Raw genomic sequence first — 17968 nt, forward strand, 5'->3', positions numbered from 1 at the left:
GATGCATACACTGGGAGGCAGCAGATGAGAATCCAGTATCTGGGTCCCTGCCATGTATGTCAAAGACCTGGCTAGAGTTCCTGGCTCCTGGCCCTAGTCTGCCCCAGTTCTGGCTGTTGCAGGCATTTGGGGAATAAATTAGCATATGAAAAAACTCTCTCTCTATGTTGCTCAATCTTTCAGACAGCTAAAAACAAACAAACTTTTAAAAGGAAGATTGCAGATTGCAGGTTGTTCTATAGGGATTTTTTGTTTTTTTAAAGAAAGTGGGAACATAGGGGTAGGGCATTTGGCACAGTGGCTGGAAGGACTATATCGCATTTTAGAGTGCCTGTGTTCTGATCTCAGCTCTGCTCCTGATTCCAGCTTCCTGCTGACGAGCACCCTGCTTGGTAAACGAACTAGCAGATGGGAAGTTCTCTCTCTCTCTCTCTCCATCCCAGATAAATGAATGAATGAATGAATGAATAGGGGCTTGCACAGCAGGTTAACGCCCTGGCCTGAATTGCCAGCATCCCATAAGGGCACCGGTTCTAGTCCTGGCTGCTCCTCTTCTGATCCAGCTCTCTGCTATGGCCTGGGAAAGCAGTGGAAGATGGCCCAAGTCCTTGGGCCCCTGCACCCACATGGGAGACCTGGAAGAAGTTCCTGGCTCCTGGCTTTGGATCAAAATGGAGTAAGACAGGGCAAAAAAGACAATGGAAACTGGAAGTCTAGAAGAATGCCATCCAACATAACTGCCACTAACTGCTTGCAATAATTCAAATTTTAATTAATTAAATTAATTAAAATTTAAAATTTGGTTTCTCAGTCACAGTAGCCTCACTGCAAATGCTCAGTAGCCATGGAGAAGAATATTGACAGGAAATCCCAATATCATTGCTGTATTTGTTAACACTTTTTTAAAAATGGGAACATAGAGCTTTCTTGAGTTAGACAAAATTTTCTGAAGTCTGGAAAATTAATATCATGTTGAAAAAATTTAGAACAAACATTGCATGAAATTTAGTGAATCACCAAAGTCAAACTCCAAAGTTATCCAAAGAAGAAAGGAGAAAAAGGAATGTACTAGCATCTATACAGATAATGAAAGAACATCCAAAACATGGGTTCACAAAACAGAGCAAAGCCATAAGCTATTGTCTTTAAGCAAGAAAATATATTAAAATGTTAATATATGTAAATTATCACCCAGATCAGAAGTAGAAAAACTCAGACAGGAAGTGACAGAACTCAGGAAAGAATTGGAAATGAAGAAAACAATACTACATAAATGAAGACTAAAATGAATGAAAAAAAAAGAGCAAAGCACTGATAATGCCTAAGAGAACAGAAGGTAAAATGAAAAGAAGAAATGTAGTAAAATAAAAACAAAATAGTGTAGAGAAAATGAAACATTGAAAATAGACAAAAAAAGATCAAATATATGGAGATAGGAGTCCCTAAAGAGCAAATACCAAACTGCACGAATAAATTCTTTTTTTTTTTGACAGGCAGAGTTAGACAGTGAGAGAGACAGACAGAAAGGTCTTCCTTCCATTGGTTCACCCCCCGCAAGTGGCTGCTACAGCTGGCGCGCTGTGCCGATCCAAAGCCAGGAGCCAGGTGCTTCCCCTGGTCTCCCATGCAGGTGCAGAGCCCAAGCACTTGGGCCATCCTCCACTGCCTTCCTGGGCCACAGCAGAGAGCTGGACTGGAAGAGGAGCAACTGGGACAGAACCGGTGCCCCAACCGGGACTAGAACTCGGGGTGCCAGTGCTGCAGGCAGAGGATTAGCCTAGTGAGCCGTGACACCGGCCACGAATAAATTCTAAAACCTACAATTCAAGAAAAACATTCTGAATTTAGAAATTAATGACTTAAAACGGGATATTAAGAGATCATATTGAATACTTGAGAATATCAAGTCAGAGTAACCAACACCAAGACATATTCTAGTAAAATTACTGAAATTTGAAGACTAAGAGAAAAATAAACTTTTGGTACCAAGATTTTATTTATTTATTATTTTATTTTGGAAAGCAGAGAAACAGAGAGAGACACACATGGAGAAGTATCTTCCATTCATTGGTTCACTCCCAAATTCCCACAATAATCAAAGCTGGGTTAGGCCAAAGCCAGGAATCTGGAACTTTATCTAGGTCTTCCATGTGAGTGACAGGGATCCAGGTACATGGGCCATCAGAGGCCTCCCAGGATGTGCATTAGCAGGAAGCTGGATCAGAAGCTTGGCGCCAAGGACTCACAGGCACTCTGATGCAACATACAGGCATCCCAAGTTGTGACTTACTGGTAGCGTCAAACATCAGCCCCAGCGAACCTGAGATTTTAAACAAAGCATATGACTTATAAAAGAATCATAAATATATTATCATCAGACTTAATCTCTAGCAATTCTCCAGATCAGAAGGAAATGGAGTAACATTCAAGAAATTTACTGTGAACCAAGGATTTTATATAAAGTGGTGTTCAAGTATAAAGGGCACAAACGTATCAACATTCAACAACTTGGGAAATATTGTCCCCGTGAGTCCTTTCTGAGGAATCCAGAAAATGAGGTTCAGGAAACCAAAATTACTGCAGAGCATTTACATAAGGAAGTGAACATTAAATTATGGGCTCCTATACAATCAAGACTTAATGCAAAACAAGAGGAAGAGGGTGTAATGTATATTAATGATAAAATTTGATAATGTAGATACAAAAAGACTTCAAAAACCTTGTGAAAAATGGCATTAAAAGGATTATTTTGGTGCTAAACATTTTTGAAAACCAGGCATACTTTTTTATAACAATTTTTCCATGAACTTTTTGATTATCCTTAGTAGGCATGCATTCCAAAACTTTTTGCACCAAAATAAACTTAATTTTTTATGAACTTTCTGGTATTCCAGCACATAAGTTAGGAGACAAGCATATAAAGTTTTCAGCTTATTTTCCAGTATTGAGATGGTGATAGCATTAGCATTATGAATCTATTGTTATGCATGTAATATCAAGTAAAACAGGAATAATCAAGGAATATTTAATTTTATCATTTACTCTGGCCTTTAGAACTAGGAATCTGTATGTAGATGAAAGGAGAAGAGGTTACACTGAACTACTAAAATTAAAAATGGTTTTGAATTTGAGTATCACCTTTCATCTATCTGTCTATCTGAATTGGCTCTACCCACAGAAAAGATCTTTAATAATGATACTAAGTACAATAGATTGAAACTCATCAAATACCTTTAAACTCATGAATTCACAATGTATCTAAATGTATATATATAAAGATTTATTTATTTATTTGAAAGGCAGAGTTACAGAGAGGCAAGGGAAAGAGAGAGAGAGAGCGTCTTCCATCCATTGGTTCACTCCCCAAATCGTTGAAATGGCCAGAGCTGAGCCTATCTGAAGCCAGGAGCCAGGAGCTGCTTTTGGGTCTCTTGTGGGTGCAAGGACCCAAGGATTTGGGCCATCTTCCACTGCTTTCCCAGGCCATAGCAGAGAGCTGGATCAGAAGTGAAGCATCGAGGACTCGAACAGGTACCAAATGGGATACTGGCACTGCAGGCAGTGGCTCTACCCTCTTTGCCACAGGCTCAGATCCCACAATGTATATATTTTCAAACAACAGTCCATTCCATTGTTTGAGCAGGATGAATTTTGCTGAAAGTTGACAGAGAAAGGGGTTTCTTTTTTTTTTTGTTTTCTTTTTTAAAGATTTATTTATTTGAAAAACAGAGTTAGAGAGAGGACACACATACACACACATCATCCATCTTCTGATTCACTACCCACATGGTTGCAATAGCCAAGGATGTGCTAGGTTGGAATCAGGAGCACGGAATTCCATCTGGGTCTCCCAAGTAGGTGGCAGGGGCCCAGACACTTGGACCACATTCTACTTCCCCAGGCATGATAGCATGAAGCTAAAGTGTCCAAATGGGACTCAAACCAGCCCTCATATGGGATGCCAGCCTGGAAGGCAGTAGCTTAACCCACTGAGCCAGAATGCCAGCCCCTATTTCACACAATAATCTAAAATAATAATAATAATAATAATAAAAACTGACCATCCCAGAGAATGATAATGATAAGGAACTAATTATCTGAAGAACTAATCATGAGAAAGTCAAGAATTTATCCTGACTTTACAGTATGAATTATACCTCTGGATAATGAAATATTACAGAAAATGTGCTCCTTTATAGAAGTGTTTCAACTAATAGATAAACGATAGAATTAATCGTTTCACAACATTTAAGGAGTTAAATAGCAGTATTAATGACTGCTACCATTATGAAAAGAGAGACAGGCAGATGTTATGTGCCAAACACTTTCCATAGGGCCATCCAAGGTCTAAACCTGAATCCCATCCAGTTCCAGTTGGCAGAAATATTATGGACAGAAAAACGGATTGCATTGCAATAAGAATAAAAAATCCATAAAGTCCAGACTGGGGGAAACTCAGATCAAATGGTCTAGGTTCTTCAATGGAAAAAAAAATGTAAGGAAAGGAAAATGATGAAGGTCAAACCTATAGACTAACAGACTTCAAAGCTCATTAATTATTTTTCAATGGGCAAGGCTATAACTAAACCATAGTATCCAGGATATACTTTAAAATATTATTTATTTTATTTAATTGAAAGACTGAAAGACAGACAACAGTGAGAAAACTTTCCATTGGTCAACAACAGCTGGAACTGGGCCAGGCCTCATCACAACCCTGGAACTCAATCTAGGACTTCCACATGGGTGACTGGGACACAATTACTTGAGCTATTACTTGCCCTCCCAGGATATGCATTAGCTAGAAACTGTGATCAGGATTGGAGCTAGCACTGCAACCCATGTACTTCAACATGGGATGCAGACATCCCAAGTAGCAACTTTTTTTTTTTTTTTTAAGATTTTGTTTATTTATTTGAGAGGTAGAGTTAGAAAGAAAGAAAGGTCTTCCACCCAGAGGTTCACTCTCCAAATGGATTAAAAAACAAAACAAAACAAAAAAAAGAGCTGAGCCCATCTGAAACCAGGAACCAGGAGCTTCTTCCAAATCTCCCATGCGGGTACAGGTGCCCAAGCACTTGGACCATCTTCTACTGCTTTCCCAGGCCATAGCAGAGAGGTGGATTGGAAGTGGAGCAGCCGGGTTTCAAACTGTGCCCACAGACACAGTGCCGGCCTCCTATGTGGCATCTTAACAGTTTCACCACTTTCCCCAGGGTTTCACATTTGAATGATGAAACTCTAAAAGAAGTATGCAATATCATTAGTATAAAAATCCATTCCTAGTGGAGACAAGAGGGATTTATGATTAAGATGGAGCACATAGACAAGATTTCTTGGGTAGATGCCAACCTTCCCAGAATAGGAAAACTAGTGGGAAGGCTGTTCTAACCAAAAATTGTAATAATTTCCAATTATGTCCATTGTTTGGCTTTCCAGTAGACATACGTGTCCCCTTTTCTTATACATAAATTTTCAAAATGCCCTCCCAGAACCCGGTCAAAATCCATCTCTCTTAGGCATAAACACAAATGCACTTGTCTGTTTTCAAGTCAAATAGAACGGCTTTGGCTTGGCCTAGCCCTGGTCTTTGTCATCATCTGGGGAATTGAACCAGCAGACAGAAGATCTCTCTTTCTCTGTAACTCCAATTGTCACATAAATAAATAAATCTTTGAGAAAAAGAAAAAAAAAAACTGTCTTATGGAAATGACTGGATATAAGAAACAAGCTCACTGGAAAGTCCCGGAAGTACCAATACCTTTTAATTTAGCGGTATATTCCATGGTTCATCTCACATCTCATATATTATCATAGCCTTTGAGAATAAGCGGAGCGACACTTGCAATATTCTGCAACTATCAAGTTCTAGGTACTTATTCTATATACTATATCACTGCATATAACAGTCTTGGCAAACTTCTGCCACTATATAACAATTGCTTCCTTTCCTGGCTTCCAGTAGCATTTTCCATACTTTCCCTTAGTGTCCCACTGACAGCCTCCTTGAAGCCCTTTCTTTCTGGCTAACTCTTCCTAGGAACCATTTGGACTTCAAAGAGTATCCTCAAGATCCTTTAAGTTACTTCTCTTCAAGGCCAATTTACATAGTTTAGGTTTATTTTTAGAAGCATCCTACTTCGGGTTACAGGTGGGAGGGAAATTATGGGAGGGGGGAAGCCATTGTAACCCATAAGCTGTACTTTGGAAATTTATATTCATTAAATAAAAGTTTAATAAAAAAAAAAAAAAGAAGAAGCATCCTACTTCTGGTACCCAAAAACTATTGTGGTATTTATTGCTTTGCGATAAATCACCCTGAAGTTAGTGACATGAAGTGGCTATTTTAGTAGCCATAGGCATTGTGTGGGCCAGGAATTAGGAGAATCTTGTTCTGCTACGTATGAGGCTTTAGCTGGAAATCTTAGGAGCAGAGGATGATTCAGTCATTTGGCTGGGGATCAGATTATCCAAGATTTCTTTTTATATCTAATTGATTCAGGCTATTGACTAGGACTACCAACAAGAATCCATACATAGGGCCTCTCCCGGGTTTCTCTTCTGGGCCCAATTGAACTTCGACACAGTATACTAACTGGGTCCCAAGAGTGCATATCCCAGAGTGTAAAGTAGAAGTATGTGGCATTTTTCTTAACTAGACTGGTGTGCAGTGAAGGGTTAACTCTACTGGGTTCTTCACACTTTGAACACACCAAATGAAGGGGAAGCTCTTGACTGGCTTACAGAAAATAACTTCCGACCCCCCTGGGCTGATTCCAGGTTAGTGTGTTCTGATACGAGTGTTCTGGAGGAGTCAGAGCTACTTTGAGGAATCATGGGAAACAAAACCTGACTGAAACCTCTGATTCCTTATGATAAAACCACTCCAAGCCAACACGCTATGTTTAACAGAGGACAGATTTTTCAGTCTTTGTAATTCATAAGACATTTGGGTTTTTTTGTTTGTTTGTTTTTGTTTTTTACCTTCTGCCTCCTTGGATTTCAGGCCACAGGCAGAAAGGTCTTGTTTTTAACAAAACCATTGATTCATCCTAATGGATTCTCTCTGCTGAGCCAGTTCAGATCCAAGCTTGTCTCTGTCTTATAACTCATTGAAGGCTGAAGTCAGCCAACACCCTCCAGAACCCTTTTGTTGTGAAATCCTCGTAAGTAATAGCTTTGGTGTACTTAGCCTGTGTCCTAATAGAAAACTGGAAAGATGTTTAACTAACACCCTTGATATCAATTTCAAAGGATTTTGATCACATTATGCCCTCTCACCTCCAATAGAATATTTTAAGGTCTTTAGTTTGCACTCATTTTCCCCCTGGTTTTAGGTATACTTTGAATGTTTTGTTGCTATCTAGTTGCATATGACAGAGACACAATTCAACTAGTTTAAACCAGTTAGAGTTTTATTGGCTTCATGTAACAGTGAGAGAAGGGTGGCTAGAACTGCCCTGAGGATTATTAAAGAGAGAGTTGAACACCATTAGAACAGTTTCCCCCCCACCTCCACTTGTGGCACTATATATTTTCTCTCAGCTCAGCTTCTCTGTGTCATGAGAGAAATGTCACGGGCCCATACCGGGTCACATCTTCCATAACCAGACAAATGAGCCTTCTTTACAAATTCAAGTCTGAAAAAACATGGGACTAGTTTGTGATTGGCTGAATTTTCTCTTGTTAAAATACAGAGCCACATGATGCTACAATGCACTTTTTCTTTATAATCTTAAGGCATAATTTACAAAATGTTGGCAGAAAATACTCATTTTCTACTCTAGGAACAAAATAGTTTTTGTACTTTGATTAAGAAAACTCCGTACTATTGCATCAAAACAGTAAGATTTATTTTTAACCTAAATCCAAAGCACAGAACAATACCTTTTGAATTGCTGGATGGGAATTTAGAAATGATTTAGAAAGAAAAGATATATACAGCCTTTCTCATAAGTGAACGTTAAATATTAACATTGATGCTAACTATGTGCTCACTGATTTCCTGGGCAAACAAAAAAATGTGTTGTAAAATATAGGATTGTTAAATAAAAGTATGAGACATTTTGGCATTGGAGTTTATTGAAGCAATTATTTGAGAGTCTTGGGATGGAGAATTTGAGAGGTAGAGTTATGGACAGAGAAAGGGAGAGACAGAGAGATCTTCCATCTGCTGGTTAACTCTCCAAATGTCTACAGTGGCTAGAATTGGACCTATCTGAAGCCAGGGGCCAAGAACTTTTTGTGGGTCTCCCACTTGGGTTCAGGAGCCTAAGCACTTGGGCCATCTTCCACTGCTTTCCCAAGGCCATTAGCAGAGAGCTGGATTAGAAGTGGAACAGCCAGAACTTGAACTGGCACCAATATGGAATGCCAGCACTGTAGGCAGAAGCTTAACCTACTATGCTACTGTGTCAGTCTTTCACATCAGATTTTTCCTTGTAGGAGTGAGTGCTGAGTGGGATTTGTGGAAATACTGTTGGTGACAGCATACTCCCTAGATAGAATGGTATCTTTTAGGAATAAACAGTAAGGGCTTTTGAAAGTTTTTCTCAGAAATCAAAATAGCCATGGAAACATACTATGGATAAAGAACTATGAGCACTATGTACATTTAACAAAAGTCCCGAGTCTTACATTCTTTTGGCTATCAAAGCAACTAGTTTTAAGAACAACATAATTACGTTTTTTCTTTTTTGTTTCTGGTCGGGTGCTACCACAATGTTTTAGTACAGACAGAGTGAAGTTGACTTGAACATGAGACAGAAGTAACACATGTTATTTATATGACTTGAAACTCATAAACATTTTAATTCTATATTAATTATAACCTAAAAACTTACCTTAATGAGTTGTGACTAATTAATAGTAAAATAGTGATTCTACCAAATAATTGAACACTCTTCTATTAAATTATCATTTAGCAAATTTTCTTAAAAATTTAGATAAGTTCTTATTTTTAAAACTGCCTTTCCTTGGGTATGTTACTTCCAGAAAGCTCAAAATGTTATGGTGAATGGAAATGTTGTATTTTTAAGATTGCCTCTTAACCATAATATAAATATGAGTCTCTGGTAAGCCTCAGTGTGAACAAAAGGTACTAATTTATTTTTCATAAGTTCAATCAGCCCTTAAAAGGGCTGGTGCCAGCCTATTGGTGACTATTTTAGTATAGCACTGGGTAAGGAGGGAAATCCATTGCAGTCTGAAAAAGACATAGATTTTGTTCGCTCACAACTTAGGCTTTTAATTCCTGGATAAAAACCTAGCCTGGAATGCATTCTGAAAGACATAATGTTTGCTTCTACTATAAGAGGACACAGTAACTTCTAGAAGCCTGTCATTTAAACAAATAGATTAGTCAAAATAATAATGTGAAATAAGGCCAATGTGTTCTTTCTGGATTTGTGAAAAGTAAGTTATGCAAGAAATTTTCCATCATATTTCATCTGTTTTTGATGGATCAAAGAAACTGTATCAGTGTCCATATATATATGAGAAGTTTTATGAGTATCAAAGGTGGATGAATTAATTGGTTTATTAGATTCTGGTTAAGATTTCTCTCTGTAACCTTAACAATAAAGACCTATGCACATGGTTCTGGTTTGGGTAACTAAAAATAAATTGTTAATTTTATATTTAGCCCATAGCAGGCTAAGAATTCCATTCAAATGAATTCAACTCAATTCAATTCATTTCCCACTGGGAGTTTATTCCCCTTCTAGTCAATATGGCACATAGCCCAAAGATGTAAGATGATCTTACTTCTCTCAAGTTCAAGTGAATGGGTAAGTAGCAGTAAATAGTTAAATACCAACTCAGTTATTCAACTGATGCAAGGCATGTAACAGTAAGTGCTACAAACTTTAAAAATAAGACATACAAACATATTTATAACAATTCTATTTATAATACCAAAGTATTGGAAACAGCCAAAATGCTCATTATCAATGGAGAATAAAAGTTTTCATATTCAAATTGGAATTCAACATTTGAAAGAAATTAACTCTAGCTACATGCATTGATATAGAGGAATCTTACACATAATGCTGCATGGGCAAGACGGTAACCCTGTTCAGGAAAAGATACAGTTAGAGTCCCTCCTTATACTCTATACCAATGTCAGCACAAAGATTGAAATGAAATCATTTAAGTACTAGAAGAAAACCTAGAAGAACTTCTGAGATTAGGAACGCCCTTTCTAACTTTGATTCAAAGAGCTGAAGTTATTTTAAAATTGACAAAATGGACTATGCTGAGGAAATATTTGTGGCCAAATCATCATTAGCAAAGTTAAAAGACAAATGAGAATTATAGAGGGAAATAATTGTCCCAAATCAATAGGCTAGGAATTGATTGTTTTTAAGTATCAAGAATTCAGAAGGGGCCGGTGCTGTGGCACAGTGGGTTAACGCCCTGGCCTGAATAAGCAGCATCCCATATGGGCGCCGGTTCAAGACCCGGCTGCTGCACTTCTAATCCAGCTCTCTGTTATGGCCTGGGAAAGCAGTAGAGGATGGCCCAAGTCCTTGGGCCCCTGCACCAGCATGGGAGGCCCGGAAGAGTCTCCTGGCTCCTGGCTTCGGATCAGCGCAGCTCCGTCCGTTGCGGCCAGTTGGGAGGTGAACCATCAGATGGAAGACCTCTCTCTTTGCCTCTCCTCTCTTTGTGTAACTCTGACTTTCAAATAAATAAATAAATCTTTAAAAAAAGAATTCAGAAGAAAATGTTCAAGGGATATGAAAAGATGCTTCACAGAAGAGACAGACAAATCATTTTTAAAATAAGAAAAAGGGGCCAGTGCTGTGGCGTAGCAAGTAAAGCGGCCGCCTGCAGTGCCGGCATCCCATTTGGGTGCCAGTTTGAGTCCTGGCTGCTGCACTTCCTATCTAGCTCTCTGCCATGGCCTGGGAAAGCAGTAGAAGATACTTCAAGTTGTTGGGCCCCTGCACCTGCGTGGGAGACCTAGAAGAAGCTCCTGGCTCTTGGCTTCAGATATGGCCACTTAGGGAGTGAACCAGCAGGTGGAAGCTCACTCTCCTTCTCTCACCCTCCTTGTCTCTCCCTCTCTCTCTCTCTCTCTCTGCCTCTCTGTAATTCTGCCTTTCAATAAATAAATAAATAAATAAATAAATAAATAAATCTTAAGAAAAAAAAAACCAAGGAAAAAACACAAACTCTTTCCTAACATATGATGTATTCTAGGGAATGTTCAATGTGCACTTGAGAAGAATATATGTTCTCTCTAGGGTGAGTGTTTTATATTTTTATTTATTTTTGCAGCTCTGGTCATTTCTCTTTCTGTATTGTAGATTGGTTAATTTCAATTTACTTATCTTTAAATGGTTTTATTCTTTCTTCTGTCTACTCAAATCTACTGTTCACCTCCTCTAGTAAATTTTTTATTTGAGTCACTGTACTTATCTACTAAGAATTTTTATTTTGTATAATTCCTATGCTATCTCCTTATTGATGTTCTCAACTTGGTGAGACATTATTTCTGTACTTCCTGATACTTTTTCAGTATGGTATGCCTTAGTTATTTTACATATTTAAAAATAGATTATTTCAGGTGGTTGATAATAAATTGAACATCTGGGCTTCCTCAGTACAATTTTTATTCACTGTTTTTTCTCCTGTGTATGGGTCATTCTTCCTTATTTCTTTATATGTCTCATAACTTTTGGTTGAAAATGGAATAACTTAAATACCATCTTGTAGTTAATCTAGAAATCTGATCTTTCTCCAAGGGTTATTTATTGCTAGTATTTATTGTTTCTGTTTGTTTTGTGACTTTTCAGAACTAATTCTGTAAAATCTGTATTCTTTACCATGTGTGAACATTGAAATCTGTATTTTTTTTTATCTTGGAATTCAACTAATAATTGGAAAGAAATTTCCTTAGGTTCCTGAAACTAATAAGTATCCTAGATTTTGTTGAGGAGGTCACCGCACAACTAGGTAGTTTTCCAACCTTGCTATGGTTTTCAATTTCTGAGCCTTAGGGTTGGTGGGCAGTGAACATTTAGGGCCTTCTAGAAGTTCCCTGAACATATAAACTGCCTTATGCAGGTATTGGTCTTCTAGCTTCCCAAGAATATGGTAGAGCCTTTCAGTCAGCTGTTGGCATCTTCTTCCCAAGTTTTCCCTTTTCAGCATTTTGGTTAGCCTGTTGTTTGCCACAACTGTTGTCCATCATTATAGGCAGTCAGCATGTTTAACAACTGTCTTTGATTGTCTTCAACAAATGCCACAAGGAAAAAGACTATTCATAGTGAGTGGGCCCTGAGTTATGTAAAATAAAGACAGTTTTATGAACAGATCTTCTAGGGAGCCATCATACAAGTTTCATAGTAATTCTCTGGGAACAGGGCTGTGACGGAGTCCAACCCCATTTTCCTGCCAATGGTTGTCAACTGCAGATTGTCACTGATTTCCAAGAACACTATGGAATTGGGGAGGATGGGAATGTGGTAAGTTAAAATGCCATTGTTCATATTAAGAACCAACAATGTTTAATATTTGATTTACTTGAAAGGCATAATTACAGAGAGAGTAAGAGATAGAGAGAGAGAGAGAGAAAGAATCTCTATCCTCCAGTGGTTCACTCCCTAAAGGACTGCAATGGCTGGGACAGGGCCAGGCTGAAGCCAGGAGCCAGGAGTTTCTCCAGAGTTTCCCACATGGGTGTAGGGCCCAAGCCCTTGGGCCATTCTCTGCTGCTTTCCCAGGAGCATTAGTAGGTACCTGGATAGGGAGTGGTGTAGCTGAGTCTTGAATGAGTGCTCATATGGGATGCTGGCCCCAAGATCCAACAACTTTTCTTCAATAAATTCTCCTTGGACTGATATATGTGTCTAATTTCCAGCCTTCTAAATAAGTTGGTTCTGATAATTCTTGTCAGCATTCTCATTGTTTTTTACAGAGAAATGAATTTTCAAAGGTCCTTACTTTTCCATTTTTATTAATATCAACTTATAGGCTTCCTTAATAATGTAAAGAGAGAGAAAAAAAGAATTATAGCAAGCAGTGAGGCCACAGAAAATATCAGTAAAAACAGTGTCAGGAAATTCATTGATCAGATAAGGCTACATTTGTACAAAGATGTAATAAACCTACAGAGAGAGTTGGATAATAACAAAATCGTCGAGGAGGGCATCATTCACAGTACATTTATTTAATTGTATTTTAGAAGCACATCGTTTGCTGAATCTTCATTTTGTATTTTGGGACAGAGTATGGGATTGAAAGAAGGAAAGTAGCATTTATCAACTCCCAAAATGTTCTGTACTATTCTGGGAAATTTCTATATAAATAATTTTGCAGTGAGAATTATAATAACTTCCAGAAGTGAATACTTTTCGGGATAGCTCTCATTGCTTTTGTCATAGAATAAAGCCTTATGTTTGACAGTCAAGGTCCTTGAAATATTTGAAAAACCAAACCAAAAAAATCCATCCATGTTATAAAAACTGGTAGAAATATTTCCACAATATAGCTATTAGATATAATGAGATAGATTTTGTTTATAGTTCAACACAATATAATAGGTATAGCTTTAGGAGCACCTGGTTTTTTTTTTTTTTTATTTGTTTTTTTGACAGGCAGAGTGGATAGTGAGAGAGAGACAGAGAGAAAGGGCTTCCTTTTTGCCGTTGGTTCACCCTCCAATGGCCGCTGTGGCCGGCGCATCTCGCTGATCCGAAGCCAGGAGCCAGGTGCTTCTCCTGGTCTCCCATGTGGGTGCAGGGCCCAAGGACTTGGGCCATCCTCCACTGCACTCCCGGACCACAGCAGAGAGCTGGCCTGGAAGAGGGGCAACCAGAATAGAATCCGGCACCTCAACCGGGACTAGAACCCGGTGTGCCGGCACCGCAAGGTGGAGGATTAGCCTGTTAAGCTACGGCGCCGGCCAGGAGCACCTGGTTTTTAATATGACTGATATAAAACACACACATTCCTTAATAAACAACTAATTTAGATAGGTATATTAGTGTCTTTTTTTGTTTGTTTTTTTGTTTGTTTTTTTACTGCTGATATAACAGATTGCCACAAGTTTAATGCCTTAAGAAATGCAAATGTATTATGCTATGGTTCAATTGGTCAGAACTTCTACAAGGCATTCACTGGCCTAAAAATCAAGCTGTCAGCAGGGCACATCCCTTTCTAGAGGGTCTTGGAAAAACAGATGTCCCAGGAAGTGGGAATTGGGAACAAAGCCAGGCTTGAATCTAAGAACTCTCATCTGTTACGTGGGTGTCCAAAGCAGTGCTTTAACGGCTGCATCAACATTCCACCTCCAGCCTGTAGGTTTGACTTCCAGCTTATAGGAAATATATGGAATAGAAAATCCATGTAGAAGATACCACAAGGAAATGAACACACAAATCAAGGATGTGTTTCATGATATCCAGGATGTATATCATGAATGGAATGGGATTTGCTTTAAATTAAAGAAGACATAGCAATCAAAAATGATGCATGATTTTTGAGACAAGTGGCAATATTTAGACATGGACTGGAAAATAGATAACATTCAAAGTTTTCTAAACTTGTTAGGTGTGATGGGAGAATGCTCTTATTTTCTTGAAATGTTTGCTAAAAGGTTGAAGTATCATAACGTTTATAATTTCTTTTATAATGGTTCAGGACAAAGCATATACAGAAAAAACAAATATGGCAAAGTGTTAATGAGGTGGAGGGTACACAGTGTGTTCTTTATGCTTTTTGTATTAGTAAACATTCTCATGTTAGTACCACTTGAAGGGCTTGCTGGACGCTAAGAGCATTAGGCAGCCTGTAAACTACTAGTATTGTGAGGCGTGTGGCCTTCTTGCTCAAGGCACCTCCCTGCTGGAAAATCCACCAGAAGCAGAGCTAAGGCTTTTGTTGAGGGCCCCGCCAGATGTTGCAGAAGTTGTTGGAGACCAACCCAAATGCCCATCAACAGTAGACTGGATAAAGAAATTATGGGACATGTACTCCATAGAATACTATACAGCAGTAAGAAACAACGAAACCCAGTCATTTGCAACAAGATGGAGCAATCTGGAAAACATCATGCTGAGTGAATTAAGCCAGTCCCAAAGAGAAAAATATCATTTGTTTTCCCTGATCGGTGACAACTGAGCGCCAAAGGGGAAACCTGTTAAGTGAAATGGACACTATAAGCAACAATGAACTGATCAGCTCCTGTCCTGACTTTAGATGTACAATGTAATACTTTATCCTTTTTAGTATTTGTTGTTGTTGTTGTGGTTCTAGTACTATTGGTTGAACTCAGTAATTAACACACAATTATTCTTAGGTGTTTACATTTTAACTGAAAAGTGATCCCTGTTAAATCTAAGAGTGGAAAAAGAGAGGGAGGAGACGAACAATTTGGAACATGCTCAATCGGACTGGCCGCAAATGGTGGAGTTAGAAATGTGCCAGGGGATTCCAACACAATCCCATCAAGATGGCATGTACCAATGCCATCGCACTAGTCCAAGTGATCAATTTCAGCTCACAATTGATAGTTCTGATAGGTCTAAGAGTCAAAGAGATCACACAAACAAGACAAGTATCTGCTAATACTAACTGATAGAATCAAAAAGGGAGAGAAAGATCCAACATGGGAAGTGGGATACACAGCAGACTCATAGGATGGCAGATGTCCTAAACAACACTCTGGCCTCAGAATCAGCCCTCAAGGCATTCAGATCTGGCTGAAGAGCCCATGAGAGTATAGCAGGCATGGAAAGCCAAGATATCATGGAAAAAAAAAAAAGACCTAAATGAATGATCTCTGTGAGTGAGATCCCAGTGGAAAGAACGGGGCCATCAAAGAAGGAAGTACCCTTCTCCGAAGGGAGGAGAGAACTTCCACTTTGACTATGACCCTATCGGAATAAGACCAAAGTCAGCGAACTCTAAAGGCTTCCATAGCCCTGGCAACTCATGACTAGAGCCTAGGGAGATTACTGACGCCATGAACAGGAGTGTCAAATTGTTAAATCAGCAACAGGAGTCACTGTGTACTTACACCCCATGTGGGATCTGTCCCTAATGTGTCGTCTAAAGCAAAGTGATGCTATAACTAGTACTGAAACAGTATTTTTATACTTTGTGTTTCTGTGTGGGCACAAACTGATGAGGTCTTTACTAATTATATACTGAATTGATCTTCTGTATATAAAGAGAATTGGAAATGAAAAAAAAAAACAACCTGGTGTTAAAATGGAAATGGCATAGAAAATTAATTAATTTGAAAAAAAAAATTATGTAGGATCTCTTTAATGTGCTGTACATTGCTATTTAATGCTATAATTACTAATCCAATGGTAGTTTTTTCACTTTGTGTTGCTATATGGGCAAAATGTTGAAATCTTTACCTAATATATACTAAACTGATCTTCTGTATACAAAGAGAATTGAAAATGAATCTTTACATGAATGGAAGGGGAAAGGGAGCGGGAAGGGGGAGGATTGCGGGCGGGAGGGAAGTTATGGGAGGGGGGAAGCCATTGTAACCCATGGGCTATACTTTGGAAATTTATATTCATTAAATAAAAGTTAAAAAAAAAAAAAAAAAAAGAAAGAAATGTGCCAGGGGATTCCAACACAATCCCATCAAGATGGCATGTACCAATGCCATCGCACTAGTCCAAGTGATCAATTTCAGCTCACAATTGATAGTTCTGATAGGTCTAAGAGTCAAAGAGATCACACAAACAAGACAAGTATCTGCTAATACTAACTGATAGAATCAAAAAGGGAGAGAAAGATCCAACATGGGAAGTGGGATACACAGCAGACTCATAGGATGACAGATGTCCTAAACAACACTCCGGCCTCAGAATCAGCCCTCAAGGCATTCAGATCTGGCTGAAGAGCCCATGAGAGTATAGCAGGCATGGAAAGCCAAGATATCATGGAAAAAAAAAAAAAGACCTAAATGAATGATCTCTGTGAGTGAGATCCCAGTGGAAAGAACGGGGCCATCAAAGAAGGAGGTACCCTTCTCCGAAGGGAGGAGAGAACTTCCACTTTGACTATGACCCTATCGGAATAAGATAGAAGTCAGCGAACTCTAAAGGCTTCCATAGCCCTGGCAACTCATGACTAGAGCCTAGGGAGATTACTGACGCCATGAACAGGAGTGTCAAATTGTTAAATCAGCAACAGGAGTCACTGTGTACTTACACCCCATGTGGGATCTGTCCCTAATGTGTCGTCTAAAGCAAAGTGATGCTATAACTAGTACTGAAACAGTATTTTTATACTTTGCGTTTCTGTGTGGGCACAAACTGATGAGGTCTTTACTAATTATATACTGAAGTGATCTTCTGTATATAAAGGGAATTGGAAATGAAAAAAAAAACAACCTGGTGTTAAAATGGAAATGGCATAGAAAATTAATTAATTTGAAAAAAAAATTATGTAGGATCTCTGTCTTTAATGTGCTGTACATTGCTATTTAATGCTATAATTAGTAATCCAATGGTAGTTTTTTCACTTTGTGTTGCTATATGGGCAAAATGTTGAAATCTTTACCTAATATATACTAAACTGATCTTCTATATACAAAGAGAATTGAAAATGAATCTTTACATGAATGGAAGGGGAAAGGGAGCGGGAAGGGGGAGGATTGCGGGCGGGAGGGAAGTTATGGGAGGGGGGAAGCCATTGTAACCCATGGGCTATACTTTGGAAATTTCTATTCATTAAATAAAAGTTAAAAAAAAAAAAAAAAAAAAAAAAGAAGTTGTTGGAGACCCCTGGTGGCAACATAAAGGAAAATCAGCTCACTGAAAACGAGTCTGGAACATGAAAAATAGCATGCATGCATAAATAGAAGTCTGAGTCTCCATTTACTTCTCTGGCCTCTCCATGTCATCCTTCTTTGTCTGTTAATCCTTCGATCTTCTTCCATGCCCTTCTTCTCATTTATGTGTTTCCCCTGAATGATCCTTTCCACTCACCA

This window comes from Lepus europaeus, chromosome 1 (genome assembly GCF_033115175.1).
Source record: "Lepus europaeus isolate LE1 chromosome 1, mLepTim1.pri, whole genome shotgun sequence".
In the NCBI taxonomy this organism is placed as follows: Eukaryota; Metazoa; Chordata; class Mammalia; order Lagomorpha; family Leporidae; genus Lepus; species Lepus europaeus.